We start from the raw sequence: 24,212 nt of genomic DNA, 5'->3' as shown, positions 1-24,212 counted from the left end.
CATCTATTATAATTTCTGGGGCACTTCTGCCCGTTGAACCATCGCTCCTGGACCATCGAATACTGCTGTGGCGGTCCCACCAAAACCCCACCGGGACTCTCCACCCTCGCACTGGCAGCTCAGTCTCGACAGCAGAAACCCTGCCCAGAGCCCACTGTGCACGACTAGTGAACCCTGACTGCCGGCTCGGAGTCCCACCCCCACCGGACCCCCACCCCAAAGGGGAATATTCACTCCCCCTCCCTTATTGTAAACTGACCTAGTTGTGGAACATTCCACTCTGTTAACTTGATGAGCCGAGTGTCCTCAACTGTGCGATCAATTGCTGTACAAGACAATAACCATCTTGTGCTGAAGTCCACGAACTGCTCGTTCCCGGTCAGTTCACCCTAATCGTCTGTCTCGTCCAAATCAGGCGCGTGCATGGATTGCCATGGATGTTTCCATTAGGAACATCACGCCAACACGTTGAAAGGGAGAGCAGAGAAAGAGTGTGGCATGAGAAATGGCACAGTGATGGTGAAGTGCGAGGGATAATGTCACATTAGGAAGAGCAGCAAATCACCAGCACACCCTACGGAACAGGGCAAGATTGATAGACTGTGAGAAGACGCACAGCTTCACAGCATTGAGAACACAGGGCACCATGACCAATAACTGAGCGGTACAATGTATTGCCTTGGTTCTTTACAGCCATTCAGTGCAGAATTTGCTCTTACAGGTAGGGATAAATTAATCTATACCGCTTGTTCAGCCAAGAAATTTCAGTACTGAATTTAACGGTTTTGTTTAAGGTTTTGATAGAGTAGATACAGAGAGAATGTTTCCACTTGTGGGGAAGAGCATAACTAGAGGCCATCAATATAAGATAGTCACCAAGAAATCCAATGGGGAATTCAGAAGAAACATCTTTACCCAGAGAGTGGTGAGAATGTGGAACTCGCTGTCACAGGGAGCAGTTGAAGCGAATAGTATAGATGCATTTAAGGGGAGGCTAGACAAGCATATGAGGGAGAAGGGAATAGAGGGTTATGCTGATAGATTTAGATGAGGAAAGACGGGAGGAGGCTCGAGTGGAGCATAAACGCCGGCATGGACTGGTTGGGCCGAATGGCCTGTTTCTGTGCCGTATATCCGATGTAATCCTGTGTTAACAATAGAAGGAACCAAATCAAGCTCAACAACAACAACTTGTATTTATATAGCGCCTTTAATGTCACAAGGCGCTTCACAGGAGTATTATGAGATAAAACATTTGACCATGACCCGCATAAGTAGAAATTAGTGCAGGCTTGGTCAAAGAGGTAGGTTTTAAGGAACATCTTGAAGGAGGAAAGAGAGGTAGAGAGGCGGAGAGGTTTAGGCAGGGAGTTCCAGAGCTTGGGGCCTAGGCAACAGAAGGCACGGCCACTGATGGTTGAATGATTATAATCAGGGATGCGCAAGAGGACAGAATTAGAGGAGCGCAGACATCTCGGGGGGGTTGTGGGGCTGGAGGAGATTACAGAGCTAGGGAGGGGCGAGGCCATGGAGGGATTTGTAAATAAGGATGAGAATTTTGAAATCGAGGCGTTGCTTAACCAGGAGCCAATGTAAGTCAGCGAGCACAGGGGTGATGGGTGAGCGGGACTTAGTGACTCTCAGCCATCAAGTTGAAAATTAAATCAAAGTGTTGACCAAAGTGAGGTTCGGTCAGTGCTAATTAGTAATAAACAAGCAACATTCCTGAATTTTCTTTTTAATTTGCATCACTGTCCTCTTGAGGCTCTTGATCTCCATTTTGGCTCCAACAGTTGAGGGCAGACAGGTCACTGACATCATAGACTGCCCAGAACAAACGCTATTTATGCTTGGCTTCAGGGTATGATTAATTCCCAGATCAACTTTCTCTCATCCAGGAGTATGGCATTCCGTTATGAAGAAACGTATCTTCTCGTGGCACTACGAAGAACTTAGGACCAGCCATCAGAATAAGTAAACTTGGAAGTTGACTGCCAGCCACTATAGGGACACAAGCCCAGGACCAGAGTTATCTGCAGAAGTTATGCACCCAGCCCCACCTAATGGGGGTGTAGCTTCAAACTCCATATGTCTTTATGTGTACAAATTCTTCAATTCAGGTCTGTCAATGGCGATAAGAAGGAAGGAACTTGCATCTATTTATGTGGTATAGATTCAAATTTAGTTACCACGGACAAAAAGGCAGAGTTCTACATAGCCACACCAGTCACGACACTGAAAAACCGTTTCAATCCAGCTCACACAGCGCTGAACAGTCCATTCCAGCAGACAATTACACAAACTAAACAGTATAAGTTTACAAACCAACATCACTAAAACAGATTATCTGGTCATTATCACATTGCTGTTTGTGGGAGCTTGCTGTGCGCAAATTGGCTGCCTACATTACAACAGTGACTACACTTAAAAAGTACTTCATTGGCTGTAAAGCGCTTTGGAACGTCCTGAGGTCGAGAATGGCGCTATTATCAATTTAAGTTATTTCTTTCTTTGTGGGGGTCATGGTGTGGGTCATGGACATCTCATGCCAGTGTAGTGGGGCATACTCCCCTGGAGATTGGACTTGAAAAAGTTGTTAGTGCACACAAGAGGCTTCAGGTAACATTGTGGAGGCTAAAGTTGAACTGGGGGAATTCAATGGTGTTGCTAAGTACAAGGAGAACTTTAGGTTTTACTGATTTACCGTGCATAGTTTTGGTCTCCTTATCCGAGGAAGGACATACTTGGCTCAGAGGCGGTGCAACCAAGGTTCACTCGATTGACCCCTGGGGTGAGAGGGTTGTCCGTTGAGGAGCGATAGAGCAGATTGGGTCTGTACTCTATCGATTATAGAAGAGAGGTGATCGCATTGAAACATACAAGGTTTTGAGGGGGATTGACAGAGTAGATGCTGAGAGGTTGTTTCCCCTGGCTGGAGAGCCTAGAACTAGGGGTCACAGTCTCAGCATTGTGGAAGCAAGTCATCCTCGTTCGAGGGACCACCTATGATGATGATGAAGGGATCAGCCATTTCGGACAGAGATGATGAGGAATTTCTTCACTCAGAGAGTTGTGAATCTTTGGAATTCTCTACCCCCAGAGGGCTGTGGATGCTGAGACATTGAGTATATTCAAGGCTGAGATAGATAGATTTATGGACTCTAGGGGAATTAAGGGATATAGGGATAGTGCAGAAGGTGGAGCTGAGGTCAAAGATCAGCCATGATATTACTGAATGTCGGAGCAGGCTTGAGGAGGCTGTATGGCCTACTCCTGCTCTTATTTCTTATATTCTTTTGACGGTATTTGATAGTGGGCGCCGATGGGCCACGTCAATATGTACTGATCCAGGGGATCGAAAATAGGGTTTGTCTGTGGGGCGCAGATCTGGGTATTATTAATCAAGCAAGATCAGTCTTGATCAGAGACTGTAAACATTGGAAATTTAATTTGGACGAGGTATAACATTTGTTGCTGATAGACTGCGCATGATTCCCCGACGGAGCGGGCGGTCCAATGGGAATCTCTTACCTGTTCTCACTCCAGCAAGTCTGCTTCTCACACACTGCTACCCAAACTGGATGTTTACATCGTTCCACAGACGAGGCCCATTAACAAAGCTCATTTAAAAACTCAAGCTGAGCCACGGCACCAGAAGATCCGAGGTTCAATCCCAGGTCTCTGCTACTTTAATTGATGCCAGCCGAGGTAGCAGTTGAGTATTACAAGAGGCTGCTGGGCTGGGGAAGGGGGGCGGGGAGGGTAAATCAGCCAACGTTCCTGCTACATTGGCTCTTCAGTGGCCCCTGCTTTGAAGGGGTGGGGTGGTGGTGTGGAGAACCAAATAGGGTTTGGTTTTCATGCCCCTAGCATTCCAGTGTCAGCTGTGGCTCAGTGGGTAGCACCCTCACCTCTGAGTCAGAAGGTTGTGGGTTCAAGTCCCAGTCCATAAACTTGAACACATAAATCTAGGCTGACACTCCCAGTGCAGTACTGAAGGAGTGTAGCTCTGTCGGAGGTACCGTCTTTCGGTACCCATCTGCCCATCTGCCCTCTCAGGTGGCCGTAAAAGATCCCATGGCACTATTTCGAAGAAGAGCAGGGGAGTTATCCCCGGGGTCCTGGCCAATATTTATCCCTCAATCAACATAACAAAAACAGAACATCTGGTCATTATCACATTGCTGTTTGTGGGAGCTTGCTGTGCACAAGTTGGCTGCTGCATTTCCCACATTACATCAGTGACTACACTCCAAAAGTACTTCATTGGCTGTAAAGCGCTTTGAGGTGGTCGTGAAAGGCGCTATATAAATGCAAGTCTTGCTTTCCCTTTTCCAAGCTCACACATGGAGCGTGGCCACTTGACACGTGGTGTTAGAGGGCATCTGGCATCCATGCAACTCTACCACAGCAAGAGCCAGCAACTGCAGGAGATAAGGGGAGGAAATTGTGGGACCCTTGGTGAAAATCGTTTACTGTAGTGTCACTTCTAAGCTGTGTATGGTGGTGTGTGGCACTGCGATTATTACAGACACAGCTCACATTTCAGTATTGTATCCACACTGCTTTGGAGGACATTAGAAAACATCACCCTTGTGATAATATATAGATAGATCTGTGTAGATTGATTATAATCTGTACGGAGATTCTGCAAGGCATCGGTAATTATTGTTTCACAGCCTATTCAGGATGTCGCAATCAATTGGAAATTTAATTTGGACAAGATATAAAATATGTAGCGGATAGACCATGCATGATTCTGTGGAAAGATTTTTGTTTTGCTTTAAATCATAATCACCTGTACAAACACCCACTGTGAATAACCTCCTTACAAACATAGAAACATAGAAAATAGGTGCAGGAGTAGGCCATTCGGCCATTCGAGCCTGCACCGCCATTCAATATGATCATGGCTGATCATGCAACTTCAGTACCCCATTCCTGCTTTCTCTCCATACCCCTTGATCCCTTTAGCCATAAGGGCCACATCTAACTCCCTTTTGAATATATGTAACAAACTGGCCTCAACAACTTTCTGTGGTAGAGAATTCCACAGGTTCAAAATTCTCTGAGTGAAGAAGTTTCTCCTCATCTCGGTCCTAAATGGCTTACCCCTTATCCTTAGACTGTGACCCCTGGTTCTGGACTTCCCCAACATCGGGAACATTCTTCCTGCATCTCACCTGTCCAATCCCATCAGAATTTTATATGTTTCGATGAGATCCCCTCTCATCCTTCTCAATCCCAGTGAATATAAGCCTAGGAAAGAGGGTTAGAGGGAGTGGAGCTGGAGGTGCAGTACTCACAAGGCACAGGGTTACAGTTACATAAAATTAGCGAATCAGAAAGCACAATAGGAGTCCAGTCGGCCTATCGTGACTGTGCCGGCTGTTTTGTCGAGCTATCCTATTCAAAAAGGAGTTAGATGTAGTCCTTACTACTAGGGGGGGTCAAGGGGTATGGCGAGAAAGCAGGAATGGGGTACTGAAGTTGCATGTTCAGCCATGAACTCATTGAATGGCGGTGCAGGCTCGAAGGGCCAAATGGCCTACTCCTGCACCTATTTTCTATGTTTCTATCCAATCAGTCCCACTCACCCTGCTCTTTCTCCACAGCCCTGAAAATGTTTCCCCTTAAGTATTTATCCAAAACCCTTTTGTAAGTTAGTATTGATCTGCTTCCACCACCCTTTCAGGCAGTGCATTCCCGACCCTAATAACTCGGCGTGTAAACATTTTCTGGCCTCATTTCCCCTCTGGTTCTTTTGCCAATTATCTTAAATCTGCGTCCTCTGGTTACTGATCCTCCTGCCACTGGAAACAGTTTCTCCCGATCTACTCTATCATACATTTGAGCACCACTAATCAACCTACTAAAGTTGCATGATCAGTCATGATCATATTGAATGGTGGTGCAGGCTCGAAGGGCCAAATGACCTGCTCCTGCATCTATTTTCTATGTTTCCCCTTACCTGTAGGCTTTTGACATAACTTTTGAATGCAATATGGTATAGGTGACACAGGCAAATCTAAAGTGGGGGCAGGTTTATATTCAAATGAAATAGTGGGGGGGGGGGGGGGGCATTGGATGAAGCCATGAGGGGTCTAGACAGAGTAGATCGAGAGAAACTATTCCCATTGGTGGAAGGGTGGAGAACCAGAGAACACAGATTTAAGGTGATTGGCAGAACAACCAAAGACGACATGAGGAAAAACTTTTTTACGCAGCGAGTGGTTAGGATTGGTAATGCGCGGCCTGAAAGAGTGGTGGAGGCAGACTCAATGGTGGCTTTCAAAAGGGAGTTGGATAAGTACCTGAAGGGAAAAAAAATTGCAGGTCTACAGGGAAAGAGCAGGGGGAATGGGACTGGCTGAGGTGCTCTTGCAGAGAGCCGGTACGGGCTCGAGGGGCTGAATGGCTTCCTTCTGTGCTGTAACCATTCTATGATTCTAGTCCCAGCGTAACTGTAGGAAGCCCCTTCCATTATTGGAAGTAAAAGGCGAGCATTTGGAAATATTTCACTTTCCCTGTTCTAAACTGTGTGTGCAGCCGACTGCCTGGGCTAATAATTGTAACTGATTTCCTGCTGCAATTTACTTAAAGTAATGCAATTTTACTAATAGACCCTGTTGTAGTTTTCCTAATACAGTACTGTAGTGCAGTTGTTTTGACTCAATTGATTTTGCTCGGTTTGAACTGCTGCTTTTCTTCCCCGATCAATTTCCCATGTGTATGGTCCAGACTTTTCCCAAGCCATGTCATGTTCTCTTCACATAACTCTCCAGTGTAATAGGCAATACCGAGCAGTTTGTATTCATCTGCCGCACAGTGTAGCATTCTCCATATCCAGAAGCATTCGTGCAGAACTGATAATTCGCTACCTTTTAGGTGCCACAAATACCAACGTTTAACGCTGAAACTAACACAGTTACAGCCTTACCTGCCCAACTTTATATTAATAATGGATAGAAGCTGGGATGTAATACAGTTTTTACTTGGAATTATTGAATCTTACAGCGCAGGAGACCGTTCAGCCCCGTGTCGCTCCCGTGCCGGCTCTTGGAAAGACCTATCTAATTAGCCCCACAGCCCCACTCTTTTTCCACAGCCCTGCAAATTTTTCCTTTTCAAGTGCATATCCAGTTTCCTGTTGAAAGTTACGATTGAGTCTGCTTGCACCGCCCTTTCAGGCCATACATTTCATACACAACAGCGCATTGTGCACAAAACATGTCTTCTCATCTTCTCTCTGGTGCTCTTTTATAGATATGGTGGAGTTCAAGCAATCAGCCATCTGATTGCAGGCACTGAATCCATCCTCTGTGCCGGCTTCCATAAAAGGCCTTTTATCTTATGCAAAGAATTTGGTAATTTAATTAATTTTGACCCGTGCCCGATCGAAGCAGCCACAGGTCATGGTTTCAAAGAGTCACAATATTGTTGTTTTAATATTTAAGGGGGCCGAAATTGCCCCTGTGCACAGGGTCCATTAGCTCCTCCGGCCAGTGCTAACGGATCAATAAGTGATTTGTGCTGGGGGGGGGGGGCAGGTGGTGGCAGCGAGTCGGTCGGAATTGCCCCCAGGATGCCGTGGGCGAAAACGGCTTTGCGCCGCGCCCCGTAGTTGACGCCCCGGGCAACGGTGCACATGGCGACGATGTCATCGCCATGCACGCTGATCCTTTATCGCCCCGCGCCGACCCCCTTTGCGCCCTGTGGGTGAAATTGCCCCCCCCCCACCTCCCCGCCCCGGGAGCGCGGTTGGCACCTGGCAATGCCACCGACAGCTTCACGGGGCGCGAAGCGGTCGGTGGCCGGGGCGCTACAACCTCCCTTAAAGGGGAAAGCCGAGCATCGCAGCCACCATCTTAACTTAATTGTTGGCAGACTCCGGGGTCATCCCGACAGTGTGCCCACTGGATTCGGCCGGGCAGCCCCGCAGCCCCCGCTCTCACAGCGATACAGGAAGCAAAGAGTAGGAGTAAATGGGGACTTTTCGGAATGGCAGGCAGTGACTAGTGGGGTACCGCAAGGTTCTGTGCTGGGGCCCCAGCTGTTTACATTGTACATTAATGATTTAGACGAGGGGATTAAATGTAGTATCTCCAAATTTGCGGATGACACTAAGTTGGGTGGCAGTGTGAGCTGCGAGGAGGATGCTATGAGGCTGCAGAGTGACTTGGATAGGTTAGGTGAGTGGGCAAATGCATGGCAGATGAAGTATAATGTGGATAAATGTGAGGTTATCCACTTTGGTGGTAAAAACAGAGAGATAGACTATTATCTGAATGGTGACAGATTAGGAAAAGGGAGGGTGCAACGAGACCTGGGTGTCATGGTACGTCAGTCATTGAAGGTTGGCATGCAGGTACAGCAGGCGGTTAAGAAAGCAAATGGCATGTTGGCCTTCATAGCGAGGGGATTTGAGTACAGGGGCAGGGAGGTGTTGCTACAATTGTACAGGGCCTTGGTGAGGCCACACATGGAGTATTGTGTACAATTTTGGTCTCCTAACTTGAGGAAGGACATTCTTGCTATTGAGGGAGTGTAGCGAAGGTTCACCAGACTGATTCCCGGGATGGCGGGACTGACCTATCAAGAAAGACTGGATCAACTGGGCTTGTATTCACTGGAGTTCAGAAGAATGAGAGGGGACCTCATAGAAACGTTTAAAATTCTGACGGGGTTAGACAGGTTAGATGCAGGAAGAATGTTCCCAATGTTGGGGAAGTCCAGAACCAGGGGACACAGTCTAAGGATAAGGGGGAAGCCATTTAGGACCGAGATGAGGAGGAATTTCTTCACCCAGAGAGTGGTGAACCTGTGGAATTCTCTACCACAGAAAGTTGTTGAGGCCAATTCACTAAATATATTCAAAAATGAGTTAGATGTAGTCCTTACTACTAGGGGGATCAAGGGGTATGGTGAGAAAGCAGGAATGGGGTACTGAAGTTGCATGTTCAGCCATGAACTCATTGAATGGCGGTGCAGGCTAGAAGGGCCGAATGGCCTACTCCTGCACCTATTTTCTATGTTTCTATGATACATTCCCGCCTCCCTACCGCCCCGAGAGCGCAAGCATCACTTTTTGAAACTTCCAGCGACCAATTCCATAACTCCTGCGTACTGTTGCTGCCGGGTGATAAAAATATCCCATAATTTAAGTTGTGCGCCCCAAACCCAGCACGGGGCAATTTCGCCCCCAAGATCTTTGGATTTTTTTGTCTAGATCACCAGGCGCACTTCAGGAGTGTTCATTCTATTTGTTAGAGTCGATTTTTTTCCCCCCCAATTGGCCTGGGTTTTTATCTGATTTTGGCCTCTCCCAGGAGATCACATGGCTCCGGTTGGGGTGGAGTGTCGAATGTTTCAGTGTAAAGGGGTGTCGCAGTTGTGTGGGGCGAACTGGTTGGGCTGGGTGCTCTTTGCCTTTCCGCCATTGTTCATTGTTAATAGGTTAATATGTAACCTCAGGTTCCTGCTGACTGAGGGCCGGTGCAGACACGTGGTGAAATGACCTCTTCCTGCGCTGTAAATTTCTATGTAAATTCACCAATCTCACGGGCCCTAAGCTCTGGAATTCCCTCCTTAAACCTCTCCGCCTCTCTCAGGAGCAGCACTCAAAGGGAGATCAGTTAGAGAAAGGACTACTAACTCTCCCACTGCATCTCCAGCCCGCACTCCTTTGACTGTGTTCACTGCTGGGAGCATGGGACCTGGCAAATTTACCTATTTACACGAGACTGACTCTGTAGCTCCTGCTTTAAAATGGGATGATTCTATGTGGATAACAACAACAACAACTCGTATTTATATAGTGCCTTTAATGGAGTAAAACGTCCCAAGGTGCTTCACAGGAGCGTCACTGAGCAGCAGGAGATATTGGGCAGATGACCAAAACCTTAGGTTTTAAGGAGCGTCTTAAAGGAGGAAAGAGAAGTAGAGAGGCAGAGAGGTTTAGGGAGGGAGTTCCAGAGCTTAGGGCCTTGGCAGCTGAAGGCACGGCTACCAATGGTGGAGCAATTAAAATCAGGGATGCTCAAGAGGCCGGAATTGGGCGAGGATAGACATCTCGGAGGGGTTGTGGGGCTGGAGGAGATTACAGAGATAGGGAGGGGCGAGGCCTTGGAACGTTTGAAAATAAGGACGAGAATTTTAAAATCAAGGCATTGCCAGACCAGGAGCCAATGTAGGTCAGCGAGCACAGTGCTGATGGGTGAGCGGGACTTGGTGCGAGTTAGGATAGGGACAGCAGAGTTTTGGATGGCCTCAAGTTTACAGAGGGTAGTATGTGGGAGGCCAGCCAGGAGTGCATTGGAATAGTCAAGTCTAGAGGTAACAAAGGCAAGATTTTAAAAATCCTCTCGTAACACAGTGGGTAATAAAAAGACCTGCATTTATATAGCGCTTTTCATGACCACTGGACTTCTCAAAGCGCTTTACAGCCAATTAAGTACTTTTGAAGTGTAATTATTGTAATGTTGGAAACGCGGCAGCCAATTTGCACACAGCAAGCTCCCACAAACAGCAATGTGATAATGACCTGATAATCTGTTTTAGTGATGTTGATTGAGGGATAAATATTGGCCCAAGACACCTGGGGTAACTCCCCTGCTCTTCATCAAAATAGTGCCATGGGATCACTTACGTCCACCTGAGGGGGCACACGGGGCCTCGGTTTAACGTCTCATCCGAAAGGCAGCACCTCCGACAGCGCAGCACTATCTCAGCACTGCATCGGGAGTGTCAGCCTACATTTTGTGCTCAAGTCTCTGGAGTGGGTCTTGAACCCACGACCTTCTGACTCAGAGGCGAGTGTGCTACCCACTGAGCCACAGCTCATTACTGGATGGACCAACCATCTCGTACCGAGCCATACAGGCGAGGACACTTCCAAGTCAAATCTCTGGTCTGTGCTGAGTTACCTAATCCGAACAGGCATGGGTAGTGGTGGGATTAGTATAATTGTCTATTGCACCTCTGGAGAAATTCAACAGGGTTACTTGGCTGCTCATTTCTATCGACTGATTTTTGCTGTAAAGCGTGCATGTGTGGACATTGGGCATGGCCCAACAGTGATGCCGTACATGGTCTGCTATATATGCAGACTATAGATATACTCTCTGTGTAGTCAATGTATAGTTACATAAGATGGAGACTTGTTACCTGATGTACTATCAATAAGGTTTACACTGTGTATATACTATGCTGGCACCACTGGAGGGTGCAACTGGTGGAGACTGGGGTTGCCTGCCCCTGTGGCAGAGGCTGTCCACCAGGGGGCACTGCGGTGGGAGACCTGAGGGTCACCTGCATAGGTGTGCAGGGCCTAGTATAAAAGGCTGCTCACCATGCTTGTGCCTCACTCTGGAGTTACGAATAAAGGACCAAGGTCACTACAGTTTTAGTACAACACATCGCCTCGTGGAGTCATTCATAAGTGCATTGCAGACATAACATGGTCAAATAGCCTGCAGGCACTGAAAATCCAGATTTATGTCTGAAGATTGGTCCCTTGGGTAATGTATCAGAGGGTGTACCTGACACTCACAGAATTGCACACGGCAGGAATAGGCACCTTTGGGCCGGGTGAAGAAAACAATTCAGAAGAGGCGAGAAATTCCTGGCAAGATGGAGCCTGTTACAGCCAGTTTCCTCTCTGTCTCAAAGGGACTGATGAAACCCCTTTAGGTGCGACTTACAGCATCAGCTGCACCAACTTTATGAATTGCAGTTGTCTGCATCCAACGGCAGCTAAGAGAGCCATTGAGAGTTCAACAAAGCAGAAAAAACTGCTACATTCATTCATTCAATGACAACTGCTTTGCAAAGGGTTGGGTACAGGGAATGAAAGCTCGCTCTCAAATCACACACGCACCACTTTTTGTCACAGGTCCTTTGCTAATTAAGATCCATCACAATTCTGGGTCCTGATTTATTAACCAGCCATTGGTAAACAAGAAAAGAACCAATCGGAGATGAGTTAATGCCACACAGTCCATGCCAGCAAGTGAAGGCCAAGTGGCTGAGGTAAATGGAAGCTGTGAAACGGACTTTTGGATGTTCGGAGTGAAAACCATTGTAGACTCCTGAAAGTCGAGCGCTTCATTAGCAATCGCAAATCATTGGTAAAGTCACTCCTTACCGTGACTGGTTATTACATAGAAACATAGAAACATAAAAATATAGAAATTAGGTGCAGGAGTAGGCCATTCGGCCCTTCGAGCCTGCACCACCATTCAATATGATCATAGCTGATCATGCAACTTCAGTACCCCATTCCTGTTTTTGCTCCATACCCCATGATCCCTTTAGCCATAAGGGTCACATCTAACACCCTTTTGAATATATCCAACGAACTGACCTCAACAACGTTCTGTGGGAGAGAATTCCACAGGTTCACAATTCTCTGAGTGAAGAAGTTTCTCCTCATCTCGGTCCTAAATGGCTTACCCCTTATCCTTAGACTGTGACCCCTGGTTCTGGACTTCCCCAACATCGGGAACATTCTTCCTGCATCTAATCTGTCCAATCCCATCAGAATTTTATATGTTTCTATGAGATCCCCTCCCTTCTAAATTCCAGTGAATATAAGCCTAGTCGATCCAGTCTTTCTTCATATGTCAGTGCTGCCATCCCGGGAATCAGTCTGGTGAACCTTCGCTGCACTCCCTCAATAGCAAGAATGTCCTTCCTCAGATTAGGAGACCAAAACTGTACACAATATTCAAGGTGTGGCCTCACCAAGGCCCTGTACAACTGCAGTAAGACTTCCCTGCTCTAAAGATCTGCCACTATCATTTTAATACTGACTATCTTAACATGAAGCTGCAATGGTTCGTAAGGGAAAAAGTTAAAGAAAACAACATATTAACCTTTTTTTAACATGAAGCAACAGATGATCTGAATTACAGATTGGGCACAATGTCGGGACCATGTGTTGGTCACACATACCAGGCTGAAACCAGCTCGGGATGTATTGTTTGCATTTCATTAACTATATAGTGTAAGTTCATGATATAGTATATATGTGCACTTTATTATAACACATGTATAATATATATATATTCTAACCTATTATACTTATATAGTTTTTTTTATTCGTTCCGGGATGTGCACGTCGCTGGCAAGCCCAGCATTTATTGCCCATCCCTCGTTGCCCTCGAGCAGGTGGTGGTGAGCCACCTTCTTGAACCGCTGCAGTCCGTGAGGTGAAGGTACTCCCACAGTGCTGTTAGGGAGGGAGTTCCAGGATTTTGACCCAGCGGCAATGAAGGAACGGCGATATATTTCCAAGTCGGGATGGTGTGTGACTCGGAGGGGAACTTGCAGGTGATGGTGTTCCCATGCGCCTGCTGCCCTTGTCCTTCTAGTGGTAGAGGTCGCGGGTTTGGGAGGTGCTGTCGAAGAAGTCATGGCGAGTTGCTGCAGTGCATCTTATACACAGAACACACTGCAGCCACGGTGCGCCGGTGGTGGAGGGAGTGAATGTTGAAGGTGGTGGATGGAGTGCCAATCAAGCGGGCTGCTTTGTCCTGGATGGTGTCGAGCTTCTCAAGTGTTGTTGGAGCTGCACTCATCCAGGCAAGTGGAGAGTGTTCCATCACACTCCTGACTTGTGCCTTGTAGATGGTGGGAAGGCTTTGGGGAGTCAGGAGGTGAATCACTCACCGCAGAATACCCAGCCCTTAATATAGCAGAATGTCCCTAGGCACCTCACAAGCGGACAGAAATTTGGATGTGTGCATAATATTTTGTGAGTAGCATATAGTATATAACATTACATATTAATACATAGTATATAATGCACAAGTATAATTATCTGGTGTACAGTGCTATGTAGAGTGTTTAATATTCTATATGATATACAGTGCATAATTTTTTTGCAGCATATCCCATCCACTATCCTAATACAGGAGGGGCATTTGCCTTGCCAGGATCCCGTGCAATGGATCGGTTTGCTCCTACACTTTGCTGGATGATATAATACTATCTGCTTAATCTGCTGTTAAATTCACACATGTGCGATGGTGAAATGGCAGGTTTGCAACAGGCAATTTAAAAATAGTTGACGAAATAATCAGGGATACTATACAGAATATCATACCATATATTGAGCACTGTACACCATATCATTATACTTATACATTGCATACTATGTGTTATGTATGCAACCCTAGGCAACCTGTATCATACCGCCACCAGAAGGCATACCTGTTGGATGCTGGGATCCCTTGGGAGCACTGTATATAAGCAGGCCTCCCATGCTGTACCAACACTCTGGAGTTTAATTAAAGGAGCTAAGGTCACACTTACTCATTGTCTACAGTACTCAGTTGCATTACTTTATTATGAGCTTAACACGGTGTAATACACCACATGTTACACGCCCACATATTATACACTGTTATGAACATGTCCACTGCATAGACGTCCTTTCACTGTGTCCGCAGTGATCCCCTCACTGGCTCGAGCCCTGTGCAATTGTACAGATCTAACGCCACTCTTGCATGAATTCATTATAGCGAATGAAAGCGTGTAATAATGTGTAGTCTAATATATAAGAGTGTATCTTCCAAGTCCTTCTCCACAACAAGGTAATTGGCTCAGAATGAGCACGGATCAGGGGCACAGTCCCTATGGTTTTTCCAATCTGTGTTTGCAATGGGTCAGTTACCTCACTATGGGTGAGCACTTGGGAAATACACCTTACACTGCTGGAAACAAATAAACTGATTTAACTAATTAAAAGCAGAGCATGCTGGCAATACTCAGCAAGTCAGGCAGCATCTGTGGAGAGAGAAAGTTTTTTTTAATTTTTAAAAATTTTTTATTTTATTATTTATTCGTTGCCAATCTTTCCAATTCTTTGTCAGATCATCTTGTCAGATTACAAACACCAGAGGGCACCTTGCACACATCAAGGATCACTCTGCGCCAGTGCTCTTAGCCAAAAGGCCTAGAGCCACTGCACCGTTCCTGGAAGTACTGCAATACCAGGTTCGTGCCATGGAGGTGGGTGTGTGGAGGTGGATGGGTCAAGCCACCCCACCCACCTCCAAAAAGCATAGGAGAACCACCTTCCTGATCCAGGGAGAACCACTTTCTGGTCATGGTTACTCCCCTGTCAGGTCAGTTACGCATGATCTTAGCCAAAAGGCCGAGAGATAGAAACAGAGTTAAAACGTTTCAGGTCGGTGACCTTTCGTCAGAACTGGAAAGAGTTAGAGATACAGCAGGTTATAAGCAGGGGCAGAGACAGGGAGAGTGGGGAGGGGAGGAAAGAACAAAAGGGAAGGTCTGTGATAGGGTGGAAGGCAGGAGAGATTAAGAGATAAAAGGTATGACGGTGCCAGGGAAAAGGAGATGGTAATGGGACAAGTAAAGACACAAAAGATGTGTCTCGATAGGGTGTGAATGGGAATGGCAGGATCTTCAACAGCAGCCATCCAACAAAATGGGGGCAAAGGTTATGATCTGAAATTGTTGAACTCGATGTTACGTCTGGAAGGCGGTAAAGTGCCTAATCAAAAGAGGGGGTGCTGTTTCTGATTTAACTGTAGTTCTAATAAAATGATGGTAGCTTCAGCTCCTCTGTACCGGCAAATGTCGTTACCTATTCTACGTCAAGTCGATCATGCTCATTGTGCCCGCTGCTGTTTGTGGGGCACTGCTGCACGCAGGTTGGCTCCCACCGCTGGCTACAGAACAACGGCCATCAACAACTTGTATTTATATAGCGCCTTTAACGTAGTGAAACATCCCAAGGCCTTTCACAGGAGTATTACGAGATAAAAAATTTGATACCGAGCCGCAGAAGGAGAAATTAGGCAGGGCTTGGTCAAAGAGGTATGTTTGAAGGAGCGTTGTGTCGGAGGAAAGAGAGGCGGAGAGGTTTAGGGAGAGAGTTCCAGAGCTTGGAGCCCAGGCATCAGAAGGCACGGCCGCCAATGGTTGAACGATTTATAATCAGGGATGCTCAAGAGGGCAGAATTAGAGGAGCGCAGACATCTCGAGGGATGAGGGCTGGAGGAGATTGCAGAGATAGGGAGGGGCGAGGCCATGGAGGGATTTGAAAACAGTTTGGTTAAAGCAGTAATTCAGTCTCGGGTGGGCCTGCTGACATTCGCAACCACTTGAGGTTTTGCTCTCAAAGTCTATGACACCACGATTGAATTAGTGAGAGAAAACCACAAAATGCACAGATCAGTGTTTGACAGGGAAAAGGGACGAGGGACTTCAGCTACGTGGATAGACTGGAGAAGCTGGGGTTGTTCTCCTTAGAGCAGAGAAGGTTGAGAGGAGATTTGATCGAAGTGTTCAAAATCATGAGGGGTCTAGACAGAGAGAAACTGTCCAAATTGTTCGAGAACTGGAGGACACAGATTTAAGGTGATTGGCAGAAGGTGACATGTGGAAAAACTTTTATTACGCAGCGAGTGGTTAGGATCTGGAATGCACTGCCCGAGAGGGTGGTGGAGGCAGATTCAATCGTGGCTTTCAAAAGGGGATTAGATAAGTACCTGAAGGAAAAAAAATTGCAGGGCTCCGGGGCAAGGGCGGGGATTGGAACTTGCTGAAGCGTTCTTGCAGAGAACCGGCACTGATTCAACAGGCCAAATGGACTCTTTCTTTGCTGTAACCATTCAATTCTATGAAAAATCTGGTGAAAACACCCACCTTAAACGTAAAGAGATAACTTGCATTTTATCACAGCCTCAGGATATTCCTAAGCACTTTACTGTTGTGTATGTAATAACTCGATAGACTGAATACTGTAAACTAACACAGGTACAAACCTGGCTCTGCTTTATTAGGGCCCAAAGTGATTACATTACATGATGGCTTGCCTTTTATATCTGGGCCGCACACCGGAGCCCAATGATCTCTGACAGTGGCGCCACCTGGTGGCCAGTAACCCCAAGCATACACACATGACATTTACAACCAATGGATTTCCTTTGGAAGTGCAGTGGCTGTTGTTTTCCAGGCAAAGACGGTAGCTAATTTGCATACAGCAAGGTTCCGTGCAGAGCAAGGTCCTACATGCAACAAATGAATGGCCAGACAACATGTTTGATGTTGGTTTTGGTTGAGAGAGGTCCGTTGGCCATGACACGAAGGAGAGAAATTTGTGTCATTTGCGCATCCTGTTCACGGGGCTCAAGCGACCTTGCGACTGGGCGTGGCGCTACTAATGATTTCCGCTGAATTCGGCAAAAGTTTAGCGGCGGCGGTAACCCGTAGCGCCCCACTCTGCTGCACCGGCGAGCCTGACATCATCACCGTACGTAGCACCCAGTTAGCGCCCGGACCTTAAATTGGATGTGGCCCCGGGAAGCTGTACCGGGCGATAACAGCGACAGCTTCAAGGGATGTGTACCAGGTGGTCGGTCAGTCGCGAGGCGAATGTTAAAGGGAAGGCGGGCTGCTGTTTGTAAAAAAAAAAGCCGGTTTTCTTGTGCGTTCCTGTTGCCGCAATGGATGCTGGATCCATGCCGCAATCGGTCAGCCCGGCACTCTGCTTGAGAGCCGGGCTGTTGGCACGGCAACCCCGCTCCCCGGTGGTCCAGGTAGGAACCTTTCGTTAATGCAGAGTATGCAGCTTGGGGCCGTCCCTATAATTCAGGGAGGAGCCCCTCCTATGCGGCGACCGTACGCGGCCCAGTGCGTAGCACTGTTGGGTCGTGCGCTGCGCTCCCGAGTCATGCGCCCTGCTACCGCCTCAGAAAGGAAGTGGCGCGCTTGATTTAGCGCTCCACTTCCTTTCGGGGACAGTGACCCCAATTTCTCGCGAGAGGCGAGACTTCTGTGCCTGGCGCAAAGTCTCGCGCCTCGCCTCGCGAGTGTTACCGCCCCCAAAGGGGACGCACCCGAATTTTTAGCCCGAGGAGAACTCCCTGCTCTTCTTCGAATCTTTTACATCCATCTGACAAGCCGTGATTTAACCTGTCATCCAAAAGAAAGCACCTCTAACGATGCAGCTCTCCCTCAGTAATGTAATGAAGTGTTAGTCGAGGACATGTGCTTAAACCCGGGGCTTGAACCCACAACAACAACAACAACAGCAACTTATAGACTGCGTTTAACGTAGTGAAACATCCCAAGGCGCTTCACAGGAGTGGTGTGAGATAAAAATGTGACACCGCGTAAGTAGAAATTAGCGCAGGTGACCGAAAGCTTGAAGGTCAAAGAGGTAGGTTTTAGGGAGCATCTTGAAGGAGGAAAGAGAGGTAGAGAGGCGTCGAGGTTTAGGCAGGGAGTTCCAGAGCTTGGTACCGAGGCAACAGAAGGCACGGCCACCGATGGTTAAGTGATTATAATCAGAGATGCTCAAGAGGGCAGAATTAGAGGGGGGGCTGTGGGGCTGGAGGAGATTACAGAGATAGGGAGGGATTTGAAAATAAGGATGAGGATTTTGAAATTGAGGTGTTGCTTAACCGGAAGTCAATGTTGGTCAGCGAGCACAGGGGTGATGGGGGAGCGGGACTTGGTGCGAGTTAGGACACGGGCAGCTGAGTTTTGGATCACCTCTAGTTTACACAGGGTAGATTGTGCTGGAATAGTCAAGTCTAGAGGCAACAAAGGCACAGCTTGCATTTGTATAGCACATTTATATCGTGCCTTTAATGTAGTAAAACGTTCCAAGGTGCTTCACAGGAGTGTAATCAGACAAAAATTGATATCGAGCCAAAGGAGGAGACATTAGAACAGGTTACAATCACCTGGTCAAGGATGTAGGTTATAAGCAGCGTCCTAAAGGAGGTGACAACCTTTTAACTCAGAAGCAAGTGGGCTACTTACTTGAGCTAAAATCTATCGTTCCTACTTCAGATTCTGATCGACCCATTGTGCATTTCCAGCATGGTCTGTTTTATTTCAGATGACCAGCACGGACAGTATTTCTTTTTTAAAAAATCTCAATTAAATTACTGCCTTCTCACTCACTGCCAGCTACCCATTATCCTGCATGTAATTGACTGTGTACTGAGGTAACTCATTCCTTCACAAACTACCTTGACAGCTTCATTAGAAACAATGCTGTTTGAACAGGGCACCTTATTTTCAACGGCTGTTTGTTTAGTCTCACTCTGATAAGAGGAGATCCGCGTCCCGCAAAGTCTCATTGAAACCAAAGCCATAGCGATTGGCTGGATTCAGGTATTCGCCCTTTGTGTCCCTCACAGGCTGACCAGCTGGGGTTAGAGTTGCCATGGAGTCTCCAGGAAGGAGAGAATAATCTCCAGGACAACCGCTGTGAGCAGCCCAGGAGAAAAATCATACGGACATTAAACAAAATTGTGGGGTTTTTCCATATTCTTTCAACACTTTCATTCGTTAGTTATAATAGTATTGGAGATGTGGGGGATAAAATGGTTGTTTTACTAACAGTCAAGATTAATCCAATGGGTAACAAAGAGCCTAATCCCTTTCCAATTGGCCGTGGGAAGACAGTTCGCTGGGAGGATGGACCAATGGTGGGATTGTGGGCACGGAGTGGTTTGAGGGAGATATTGCGTGCAGTTTTGGTTTCCATATTTATGAAAGGATATACTCCTTGGAGGCAGTTCAGAGAAGGTTCACTAGGTTGATTCCGGGGATAAGGGGGTTGACTTATGAGGAAAGGTTGAGTAGGTTGGGCCTCTACTCATTGGAATTCAGAAGAATGAGAGGTGATCTTATCGAAATGTATAGGATTATGAGGGGGCTTGACAAGGTGGATGCAGAGAGGATGTTTCCACTGGTGGGGGAGACTAGAACTAGAGGGCATGATCTTAGAATAAGGGGCCACCAATTTAAAACAGAGATGAGAAGAAATTTCTTCTCTCAGAGGGTTGCTAATCTGCGGAATTCGCTGCCTCAGAGAGCTGTGGAAGCTGGGACACTGAATAAATTTAAGACAGAAATAGACAGTTTCTTAAACGATAAGGGGATAAGGGGTTATGGGGAGCGGGCGGGAAGTGGAGCTGAGTCCATGATCAGATCAGCCATGATCTTATTGAATGGTGGAGCAGGCTCGAGGGGCCATATGGCCTACTCCTGTTCCTATTTCTTATGTTCTTATGTCATGTGATGAAACCTCCAGGAATACCCCCAAGCACAGTTGGCAACCCTTGCTGAGGTACATCCAGTACCCGGAATTGTAGCCGTTAGGCCTCAGAGTGCAAGTTCAGTAGTTTCTTACGTTACAACAGTGGCTACACTTGTAAAGTACTTCATTGGTTGTAAAGCGCTTTGGAACATCCTGAGGTCATAAAAGGCGCCATGTAAATGCAAGACTTTATTTTCTTGCTTTTAGTAGGTTAAGCAATGTCTCGATTTCAAAATTCTCATCTTTATTTTCAAATTCTTCCATGGCCTCGCCCCCTCCCTATCTGTGTAATCTTGTCCAGCCCCACAACCCCCCGAGATGTCTGCATTCCTTTAATTCTGCCCTCTTGAGCATCCCTGATTATTATCACTCAACCGTCAGTGGCTGTGCCTTCTGTTGCCTGGGCCTTAAGCTCTGGAACTCCCTGCCTAAACCTCTCCACCTCTCTACCTCTCTTTCTTCCTTCAAGATGCTCCTTAAATCCTCCCTCATTTGACCAAGCTTTTTTGTCACCTGCCCTAATTTCTACTTATGCGGCTCGGTGTCAAATTTTTAATCTCATAATACTCCTTTGAAGCACCTTGGGATATTAAAAGCGCTATATAAATACAAGTTGTTGTTGTAGTAAAATAATTACAGGCAACTCCATAGCTACAGCAAATATGATTTCCTGGACATACAAGCTTACCAAGTGGTGTAGATGAATGGAGGCTTATGACCTTTATTATTACCTTTATTATCAGTGTTGTTTTTTTTTAAATGTAAAAATCTGCTGCTGTTGGCCTTATTGCAGATCCCTTGCTTCAAGTGTAGCACAAATCGCTGATGGTGATGAATCTGTTTTGGGTATTCATCGCAGGTATCCTGCTTCTGTTCATTTCCGGGATATGGGCATTGCTGGCGAGGCCACGTTTATTGCTCGATTGTAGCGATTGTGCAACTGAGTGGTTTGCTGGGCATTATTCAGCCACATAATGCGGAAGGGTCACGTGTCGGCCAGACCACAGGTCGGAGTATCAGGCTCTCTTCTCTGAAGGACATTAGTGAACCAGTTGAATTTTTATGGCAGCTTTCATGGTCAATGTGTCTGGTGCTGACCTGCAACTTGCCGAATTTGCCAGGCATAGTAGCTTTTGTGCCTCGAGTTGTGCTAGTTTAGCAGTTTACTATGTTACAATAGTGGCTACACTTCTAAAGTACTTAATTGGTTGTAAAGTGCTTTGGGACATCCTGAGGTCATATAAGTGCTTTATATAAATGCAATATGAGTATGACATGCAAGTTTACCAAGGGATACAGATGAAGGTGGCATGTCCAAATGGCCTATGACCTTTATTAGTACCATAATCATACCCTTCTCATCTATTCTCAACTGACAGTGACCACATAGCCAGTGTCTTTGTATTACAACAACAACCTGCACTTACATAGCACCTGGGACATAGTAAAATGTCCCAAGGCACTTCACAGGAGTGATTTTCAAACAAAATTTAACACCGAGCCACATATTAGAACAGGTGAAAAGAGGTAGGTTTTAAGGAGCGTCTTAAGGGAGGAGAGAGGGGTAGGGAGACAGAGAGGTTTAGGGAGAGAGAGGTTTCGGCAGGGAATTCCAGAACTTAGGGCCCAGGCCACTGAAGGCACAGCCACCAATGGTGGAGCGGAGAAAATCGGGGATGCTCACGAGGCCAGAATTGGAGGAGCGCAGAGATCTCGGGGGGGGGGGGGGGGGGGGTTGTAAACCTGGAGGAGGTTAGAGATAGGGAGGTGCGAAGCCATGGAGGGATTTGAAGAAGAGGATGAGAATTTTGAAATCGAGGCGTTGCCGGACCGTGAGCCAATGTAAGTCAGCAAGCACAGGGGCGATGGGTGAGTGGGACTTGGTGCTTGTTATGATATAGGCAGCAGGATTTTGGATGAATTTAAGTGTATGGAGGGTGCAAGGTAGAAGGTCAGTCAGGAGAGCATTGGAATAAAAACAGAGAATGCTAGAAATCTCAGCAGGTCAGGCAGCATCTGTGGAGAGAAAAACAGAGTTAACGTTTCAGGTCAATGACCCTTTGTCAGAAGTGCCGAATGTTTGAAAATAGCAGATTCTTAAGCACTGAAAGGGGGAGGGGAAGAAAGAACAAAAGGGAAGGTTTGTGATAGGTTGGAAGGCAGGAGAGATTAGAGAGACAAAAGGGATGATGGGCTGAATTGAAATGGTAATGATAGAGGTTAGAAAAAGGTTAATCTGGATAGGGTGTGAATGGCATAGTAATGACCAGCTGCCATTGTAGACAAAGAGAAAAAATAGAGCAGAAAGAAGAAAAAAAATATAAGATGGGATAGGGGGAGGGCCGGGGGGGGAATGGGAAAGGGAGTCAAAGATGGGCAGAGGTCATGCTCTGAAATTGTTGAACTCGATGTTGAGTCCCGAAGGCTGTAAAGTGCCTAAACAAAAGATGAGGTGCTGTTCCTCGAGCTTGCGTTGAGCTTCATTGGAACAGTGGAGGAGACCGAGGATGGCGATATCAGAATGGGAGTGGAGTGGAGAATTAAAGTGACAGGCGACCGAGAGCTCAGGATCAAACTTACGGATGGAACGGAGGTGTTCACAAAGCGGTCACCCAATCTACGTTTGGTCTCCCCAATGTAGAGGAGACCACATCGTGAGCAGCGAATACAGTATACTAAATTGAAAAAAGTACAAGTAAATCGCTGTTTCACCTGGAAGGAGTATTTGGGGCCCTGGATAGTGAGAAGGGAGGAGGTAAAAGGGCAGGTGTTGCACCCAGGGGAGAGGGTGCTGGGGGTGACTGCGGAATGGACCAGGGTATCGTGGAGAGAGCGGTCCCTTCGGAACGCTGAGAGGAGAGGGGAGGGGAAGATGTGATTGGTGGTGGGATCACGCTGGAGGTGGCGGAAATGGCGGAGTATGATCCGTTGAACGTGGAGGCTGGTGGGGTGAAAGGTGAGGACAAGGGGAACCCTGTCGTGGTTCTGAGAGGTGGGGAGAAGGGGTGAGAGTAGAGGTGCGGGAAATAGAACGGACACGGTCAAGGGCCATGTTAACCAGGGCGGAAGGGAATCCTCAGTTGAGGAAAAAGGAAGACATGTCAGAGGCACTAGTATGAATGGTGGCATCGCCAGAGCAGACGCAACGGAGGTATCCCATAAGGACACCATTACATTCTCCCAGTTTCTCCGGCTCCGTCACATCTGCTCTGATGATGCCACCTTCCACATTATTGCCTCTGACATGTCTTCCTTTTCCTTCAACCGAGGGTTCCCCTCTGCCGTGGTTAACATGGACCTCGACCGTGTCTGTTTTATTTCCTGTACCTCTACTCTCACCCCTTCCCCTCCCTCTCAGAACCACGACGGAGTTCCCCTTGTCCTCACCTTTCACCCCATCAGCCTCCATGGATCATCCTCCGCCATTTCCAGTTTGATCCCACCACCAATCACATCTGTTCCCTCCCCTCCCAGCGTTCCAAAGGGACTGTTCCCTCCGCGACACCCTGGTCCATTCCGCAGTCACCCCCAGCAACCCTCTTCCCTTCCCACGGCACCTTCCCGTGCAGGCGCAGGAGATTCAACACCTGCCCTTTTACCTCCTCCCTTCCCACTACCCAGGGCCCCAAATACTCCTTCCAGATGAAACAGCGATTTACTTGCACTTCTTTCAATTTAGTATACTGTATTTGCTGCTCACGATGTGGTCTCCTCTACACTGGGGAGACCAAGCGTAGATTGGGTGACCGCTTTGCTGAACACCTCTGCTCAGTCCGCAAGCGTGACCCTGAACTTTTGGTCGCCTGTCACTTTAACTCTCCACTCCACTCACACTCTGAACCTCTCCATCCTCAGCCTCCTACACTGTTCCAATGAAGCTCAACGCAAGCTCGAGGAACAGCACTTCATCTTTTGTTTAGGCACTTTACAGCCTTCTGGACTCAACATCGAGTTCAACAATTTCAGAGGGTAACCTCTGGCCATCTTTGGCTCCCTTTCCCTCCCCCCCCCCCCCCCCCACCCCATCTTATGTTTTTTTTTCTTCTTTCTTCTCTTTTTTTCTCTTTGTCTATAATGGCAGCTGGTCATTACCAAGCTATTCACACCCTATCCAGATTAA

General features: G+C 47.1%; 1 protein-coding gene and 1 pseudogene across 1 annotated transcript in view; one reads left to right on the top strand and one right to left on the bottom strand.

Annotated features, from left to right (window-relative positions):
* LOC139226966 (LHFPL tetraspan subfamily member 7 protein) overlaps window positions 1-24,212 on the top strand; it is a 305,798-nt gene that overhangs the window by 118,098 nt on the left and 163,488 nt on the right. The window lies entirely within an intron of this gene.
* On the bottom strand, window positions 14,964-15,169 carry LOC139227332 (U2 spliceosomal RNA; annotated as a pseudogene).

The sequence above is a fragment of the Pristiophorus japonicus genome, chromosome 16 (genome assembly GCF_044704955.1).
Source record: "Pristiophorus japonicus isolate sPriJap1 chromosome 16, sPriJap1.hap1, whole genome shotgun sequence".
NCBI classification, from domain to species: Eukaryota; Metazoa; Chordata; class Chondrichthyes; family Pristiophoridae; genus Pristiophorus; species Pristiophorus japonicus.
The sequence above is the reverse complement of the archived record's forward strand: the minus strand, read 5'-3'. Positions and strand labels throughout refer to the sequence as shown.